This window comes from Garra rufa, chromosome 5, assembly GCF_049309525.1.
Source record: "Garra rufa chromosome 5, GarRuf1.0, whole genome shotgun sequence".
In the NCBI taxonomy this organism is placed as follows: domain Eukaryota; kingdom Metazoa; phylum Chordata; class Actinopteri; order Cypriniformes; family Cyprinidae; genus Garra; species Garra rufa.
The window spans coordinates 21402070-21410189 of record NC_133365.1 but is presented as its reverse complement, the minus strand read 5'-3'; positions in this window follow the sequence as shown (position 1 = coordinate 21410189).

Genomic DNA, 8120 nt, shown 5'->3' with positions numbered 1-8120 from the left:
TTTGTTTTAACATTATTACAATTTAAAATAACGGTTGTATATTTAAATTTATTTTAAAATGTAGTTTATTCCCATAGACTGTAAAAAAAAAGATGATGATTATGATGATTATTCCTATCAAAGCAAAATCTGAATTTAAGCGGTCATTACTAGTCAGTGTCACATGATCCTATTTCTAATATGCTAATTTGATGCTCAAGAAACGTACTGACCCCAAACGTTTGAATGATAGCTATAATTTAACTGACAGCAATAAGAAGGCGAAAAAAAAGTATCAGTAGTTGGGCAAATATTGCTTGCTTCCTCTTTTTTCTATATATATGGCTTTCTTTAGTCGGAGGGCTGGGTCGGAGGGTCATTGTGTAACCAGTTTCATTTCACACCACTGAAAAAGGGCTTTTATACCGATTTGATTCTTTAAGTTATTTCTAAGTACGACTTTAAAGCACTACATGTGTCCGTGTAGCACTACATGAATACGTTCAGTACCTCTTGATGTTTTGCCGAGAGCTGCAGCTCGTTCATTGAGAAATTAGGCATCGTTCGGTGGTGTTTGATTAGCAGGTCTCTGATGGGAGGAGTCGGACTTGCCCACAGACTGAGTGAAAGGCAGGCAGGCGATGAAGATGGTGGATCCAGACACATATCGGGTGGACCGTTAGCTCGCTGGAAACTGCAGTAAACGAACAGGTGAGAGAAATGACACAAGAGTTGTTTTACGCGCGATGTAATCTAATCACCGTTTGTCGCGGAAAATGTTTAGTTAAGTAGAAACGGTGTAATGAAAAAATCATTGTATTTCAATGAGAGTCATTCAGTGATGAGGATCGTTCATAGTGACTGACCACTGGGATGTCGCTATCCCTGTCGATGACAGACTGAACAGTGTTTGTTTACACTAGAAAGGACGATGGTTTTTTTTTAGCGTGGAAAGCACTGCATTATACTCCCGGTTAGAAGATACAATAAAAAAAGAAATGTAACGGCCTAAACTGTTAAGTTTAGTAAGTATATACTAGTTATCCAATACGAAATCAATCCAGTTTGCAGTGAAAACAATCTTATCGTTATTAGCGGGGAGAAAAAATGCCTTCAGCTAATTTTGTTTCTAACTTACGCTTGTGCGATTAAGTGGTGTTAATTCTGATGGCTAGAATAACAGTGACTCTCTCCAAAAAGATTTCTATTTTCCTGATTGTGGTTACACCAGTAGGTGGCAACAAGTGGGTGTGGTATTAGTAAATGACTACATTTTTCACTTAGTGCATTCGTTTTAAAACACCTGCTGCCTCTGGAGGCACCCAAAGAAGATAGGAAGGCAACAAGGCACATCCGAAACTAATCACAGGAGTAACTGCAGCCTGGAGAAATGGGTGTGCCGAAAGGAGGTGTTCCGAAAGGTGAATCAGTACAACAGAAACCCCCTAACCCAGCACTAACCTCACCCCCACACCCTTACAGACAGCTTTGTCGACCAATCATGAAGACCTTTCCTCACACCCCCTATCTTTTGCCACGCCCATTGCTCTAGCCTGCAGTCAGTGTTGCCAGTTGGGCTACTTTAACACTGTTACTGAGTTGTTCCAATGTCTGCTGGTTGAAGTGATCTCAATAAACTGATATTTAGCACCCTGGAATGCAGATTTTACCAGGGGAACCCTGCCTAAAAGAGACCACCTACGAAACGCGATTGGGCTAGTTTTAGACTTGTCTTGAGTAGGATTTGAGGGCGGGTATTGTTGTGAAAAACTGGCAACCCTGCCTGCAGTTATCCCTACTTGGATCATGTGAAACATTCTTTCTAATTAGATACCTTTATCTGGGGTGCGTTTCCCAAAAGCAACTATGGTCACAAGTTCCAGTGTTATCAATAGACAGGTTTGCCAGGTTTTTTTACAATAAAATTTGCCTAAAGCCCCGGTCACACTAGACTTTGAGCATGCGAAATTCCTTCGGAAAAAAAAATGCAGCTTCTTTTTAAAAAGTTCAATTCAGCACATGACACTAATAATACATTTCAATGTAAAAACATACAATCTATTACACTTTACCGCAGTGCTGCAGTTTTAAATGTTTAAATTTAAGGTTCTTTTCATTCAGCTAGAGGTCATGCTGTGACGTATCGATCTCCTGTTGGTCACACAGAGTCATGTGATGCGAATTCGTTGGTCAGAGTTCACCAAGCTTGAACTTTCAGACGCAGCGAAATGCGAAAATATTTCGTACAGGCTTGCGTTTCCGGTCTAACGCATTCGCATGCGTATGAATGGAAGTCAATGGAACGAAAAGTGCAGTGTGACCGCACCTTAATTGTTACTCAAAACTGTGAGGGAGAGAAGTGCAGTGCATTTGTGGCTGTTAAGCATAACAACAAACATACTGATTGTTTAGCTGAAAATTTCTTTCCCAAAAACTTCCAGAAGACAAAAAACTCAATAAAATAATTTTGAAAGTTGTGGGTTGGCAAGAGTTAGGTGATCTAGGACCTTCATATGGCCTTGTTTTTTATTAGCCTTAAATTCAATGTGGCATTGCAGTGGCAGCAATTACAACCAGAATGTCAGGTGTTTTTTTTTTTTTTTTTTTTTTGCGTAAATACTTAATTACATCCACTCCCTTACGAAAATTAACCATGGTTTTATTGAACCTGAATCCTGATCACATGACGAAAATGTACTTGTGGGAACGTTTTAGCAAGACGTGAAATACGTACCGCCATGTACGTTTTGTGACATATTTGATGTAAAATGTCCATTGATTGGCCCTAAAAGAGTGTTTTTTTCCATGGAACAGATACATATGGTACCTTTTATGTGATGTTGGTTTTGTACGTGTCACTGCAGTTCTGATTTGAAATGATGTTTCAAAATAACATACCATCTACACTACACCTAAACCTACCCGATACTATAGTATGAACAAGAACGAATGTGACATAAAAATGCAATCGCAAGCAGCTCTTTCATTGTGAGTCATGTTTTTCACATGATTCGTACCCAAGGATTCCTCATCCTAAACTACCAAGAAAGCTTGTTAGGTCCAGAAAGCGAAACGTATGGATAGTGCATAGTAGCATAATAGTGTACGAAAACGATTACATGCTTGCTGTGTTACCGACTCTAGTGTTAATTTCTGTTGGAAACTACTTCTTGGTATGTATTTTGCGTCTTGCTGAGAAGTTCCCACAGGTAAGTTTTCGTCATGAGATCAAGGTTTTATTGTAGTAAAAGTATAGTAACCATGTTTTTTTTTTTTTTTTGCTGTATTGATTATCATTTGTATAACCACCGTTTTACTACAAGTATGGGTAAACTGGTTAGTGTAGCAAAACACTAATTTTTGTAAGGACAATTTGTCCTCATGGCACTGTTTTTCCCCCTAACCCGATTGAGAATTATTCCGATTTTTCTGTTAATCAGATTATTTCAGGTGGACGCCACATCTTTCCATCCTATCGAAATTTCGTTGGCATCAAGTTTAGTCCGGTTGAGCCATCAATCCGATTATAAACGGATTACTGTATTTTGGTGCATGTAAACATAGCTAGTGAATTCACTTAAGACATTCAAAACACCGCTTTACGAAAGGCACACCACTAATTAAGGGTGTGTTTATGTAGGAGGAGTGTGAAAATGAATCAGCCTCACTTTAAAGCTGCTGGACACAGATTTCACGTAATCTCCGTTACGGATGTTGAAGTGCCACAACTGATGACTCACTGTAGTCTCTCTCTCTGTATCGCCGTGATTGTAAACGCACTCCCTTTCTATCTCTGTGGTCCACAGAGGTTCGGCGTTTTTGCAAAATAGTGCTCTGCTGTTGAATGGCGTGCTCGGAATACGCTTGCGCTGTTGGCATTTCCAACCTGCTTTCCTGCCAAATACATGCCCTAGATGCAGACTCACTGCGCGGCGTCGGATGCTGTGCAGGTGGGAGAGCAAAACACTCGCGTGAAAACTGACTGAGAAGAAGGCGGAATGACAAGGACAGGTCTTGCAGTTGGTTGATAAAGAAAAGCGTTCGTTAGAGCTCGCCGTGCATGTTCTTACATTACAAGCCACATCCATCCGCAATATCACACCTTTACTCTCTGCGAGTGATGCTGCTGCTGCTGTCTATGCAGGTAGGGCTGCGAAAACACGCAGTTTACGCATTGCATTGATGTTTTGATTGGTAGACAGTATTTTCAGCTCAACTTTTAAAATGCTGGTGTTTTGTGCGTTGTTATGACAGGTTAGTTTACTTTTAATACCTTTAAGGAAAAATGTCGTGGTTTATGTCGCAGTACGCTGCTTTTGAGGACGTCAGTCATCCAGGGAGTAGGTAACAGTAACGACCCGCCCTTCGCAAATACATAATAGCAAATTGGGCAGAAAGTCATTAAGTGTTGCTCAGTGGCAATTGCATGTGTAAATGCTTCGTTTTGAAAAGCTCTGCATATGGGAGTGTTCTCAGAAGACTCTTAAGCCTTCTCACGTATCAAGCCATGACTGAGCAAATAACAGCAACAACATCAGAGGGGAGATCTAACATCTGTGCATTCGCATTAGTGTGTTTTTTGTGAGATTGTGTTCTGGACAGTTAGATTTGCTAAGCACTCTACTGGGTTTTTTTTTTTTTGGACATGGTACTATAATGCTCTCAGATCATGGTCATCTTGAAAGCATTTGGAGTAATTATTAATATAACATATCAAAACAAAAATGGAACAGTGGTACTGTAATGTTTTTTTTTTGTTTTGTTTTTTGGGACAAGTGCCATGACATGCCAAGGTACTTTCAAGAATACCATGTAAATATTTCAGTAACACTTAAATACAATCGTATAAATCAAAGTACCATGTTAGGGGTGGAAAATTTCCAGTAAATTTCTGGAAACTTTACAAAAATCCCTGGAAAATTCCAAAAAATCCTGGAAAGTTTCCAAAATTTCTGGAATGTTTCTGAAATTTACTGGAAACCCTTTTTGCAACCCTATACAGAACACATGCTGGGTTATTTTGACCCAGCTGGTTGGGTTAAATGTTTTTACCCAACATGCTGGGTTGTTTCATTTAAATCAAATTATTTAAAAATTATATGGCTATATTGCTGGCTTAAAATGGGCTTGAAATAAAAACTTGCTCACAAAATTATAGAGGCAACAGCAATAATCAAAAGATAAACATTTATTTTTAAGGAAGAACACCCATGAACAAAAATATAATGCAAATCAAATTTTTTTGGGTGAATACAGCATCGTTTACAGTATTACATACCATTAAACTCATTTAACAAGCATTTTAGAAAAAAAGTAACATTTAAAAGTAGCATTTTAATTTAAAATACTTCAAATTCTCATGCTGGTGTGTCACCAACTGGTGATGGGCTGCTGTTCGCTGGGGGAACTACAAAAATCAGACAGCCTTGCATTTGTGGCTGAAAGATGCTGTGACTGACTCTATAACCTGCCCATAAACAAACAGTACTGAGATTAGAGAACATATTTTAACATAAAAGCAAATTAAATTCAGTATTATAAGGAATAAAATTAGTTTACAATTTGTCATGCAAGGCAAAAGGCGGTTCCACCACGATCTGACTGTAACTCAACAGCTGGGTTGTTTCGTCTGAGTTTGGCTTAACCCAGTGGTTGGGTAGAAAAAAATAACCCAGCAATAAAAATAACCCAGCAGCTTAGTTACAGAAAAACTATTACAAATAACCCAATAAAATTACCCAACAAGTGTACGCTCTTAAAAATAAGTTCTTTATTGGCATCTGTGGTTCCAAAAAGACCCTGTAACATCTCCAGAACCTTTTCATTCCATAAAAGACCTTTTGTGGAATGAAAAGGTTCTGGAGATGTTACAGGGTCTTTTTGGAACCATAGATGCCAATAAAGAACTAGTGAAAAATGGAAAAAGGTTTTTTAGGTTTTTTCTTCAGGAAACATAAAATGGTTCTTCTATGGCATCACTGTAAAACCACCCCTTTTTTAACAGTGTGGTGTGAGATGTGTGTGAGGGACCACTCAGTTGTTATTGCTAATCTGAATCCAATCAAGTACTGCAGACTGCAGTATTTTTTACGGATTTGCACATTACAGATTCATTACTCATGATTGTAGATTGTTATAGGTATTGGTTATTATATATGTGTATAGATTTAGATTTTTAAACATACATATTCACAGCAAACTGCTCTGTAAGCAAAATTAGAGTTTCACTTGATTACACGGCCAAACTAGAATCAATAAATTGATCTAGAAAATGGGTAAATGGATAAAAGGGAAATTATCATTTATCTTGGCTAAAGACAGTGTGTCAGAATAAATAAAAGAATATATATGTGACCCTGGACCACAAAAACAGTCTTAAGTAGCACCGGTAACTTTGTAGCAATAGTCAAAAATACATTGTTATGGATCAAAATTATCTTTTTTTTTGCTTTTATGCCAAAATCATTAGGATATTAATTATAGATCATGTTACATGAAGATATTTTGTAAATTTCCTCACGTAAATATATCAAAACTTGATTTTTGATTAGTAATATGCATTGCTAAGAACTTCATTTGGACAACTTTTAAAGACGATTTGTTTTCAATATTTAGATTTTTTAGCATCCTCAGATTCCAGATTTTTTAATAGTTCAATAAAAAATAAAATAAAAAAAAGACCCTTATGAGTGGTTTATGTCGTGGAAAAGTTCATTTATTTCAGTAATTCAACTCAAATTGTGGAACTCGTGTATTAAATAAATTCAATGCACACAGACTGAAGTAGTTTAAGTCTTTTAATTCTCTTAATTGTGCTGATTTGGCTCACATTTAACAAAAACCCACCAATTCACTATCTCAACAAATTAGGCTTCTTCATAAGACCAATAAAAAAATAAAATTGTTGGCCTTCTGGAAAGTATGTTCATTTACTGTATATGTATTTAATACTTGGTAAGGGCTCTTTTTGCTTTAATTACTGTCTCAATTCGGCGTCGTATGAAGGTGATCAGTCTATGACACTGCTGAGGTGGTATTGAAGCCCAGGTTTCATTGACAGTGGTCTTCAGCTCATCTGCATTTTTTGGCCACTTGTTTCTCATTTTCCTCTTGACAATACCCCATTCTCTATGGGGTTTAGGTCTGGTGAGTTTGCCGGCCAGTCAAGCACACCACCACCATGGGCATTTAACCAACTTTTGGTGCTTTTGGCAGTGTGGGCAGGTGCCAAATCCTGCTGGAAAATGAAATCAGCATCTTTAAAAAGCTGGTCAGCAGAAGGTAGCATAAAGTGCTCTAAAATTTCTTGGTGAACGGGTTCTGTGACTTTGGTTTACAAAAAACACAGTGGACCAACACCAGCAGATGACATTGCACCCCAAATCATCACAGACTGTGGAAACTTAACACTGGACTTCAATCAACTTGGGCTATGAGCTTCTCCACCCTTCCTCCAGACTCTAGGACCTTGGTTTCCAAATGAAATACAAAACTTGCTCTCATCTGAAAAGAGGACTTTGGACCACTGGGCAACAGTCCATTTCTCTGACATTGTCTGTGGTTCAGGAGTGGCTTAACAAGAGGAATACAACAACTATAGGCAAATTCCTTGACACGTCTGTGTGTGGTGGCTCTTGATGCCCTGACCCCAGCCTCAGTCCATTCCTTGTGAAGTTCACCCAAATTCTTGAATCGATTTTGCTTGACAAGCCTCTCAAGGCTGTGGTCCTCTTGGTTGGTTGTGCATCGTTTTCTTCCACACTTTTTCCTTCCACTCAACTTTCTGTTAACATGCTTGGATACAGCACTCTGTGAACAGCTTCTTTGGCAATGAATGTTTGTGGCTTACCTTCCTTGTGAAGGGTGTCAATGATTGTCTTCTGGACAACTGTCAGATCAGCAGTCTTCCCCATGATTGTGTAGCCTAGTGAAGGCTCAGGAAAACCTTTGCAGGTGTTTTGAGTTGATTAGCTGATTGGCATGTCACTATATTCTAATTTGTTGAGAATTGGTGAGTTTTTGTTAAATGTGAACCAAAATCATCACAATTAAAAGAACCAAAGACTTAAACTTCTTCAGTCTGTGTGCATTGGATTTATTTAACACACAAGTTTCACAATTTGAGTTGAATTACTGAAATA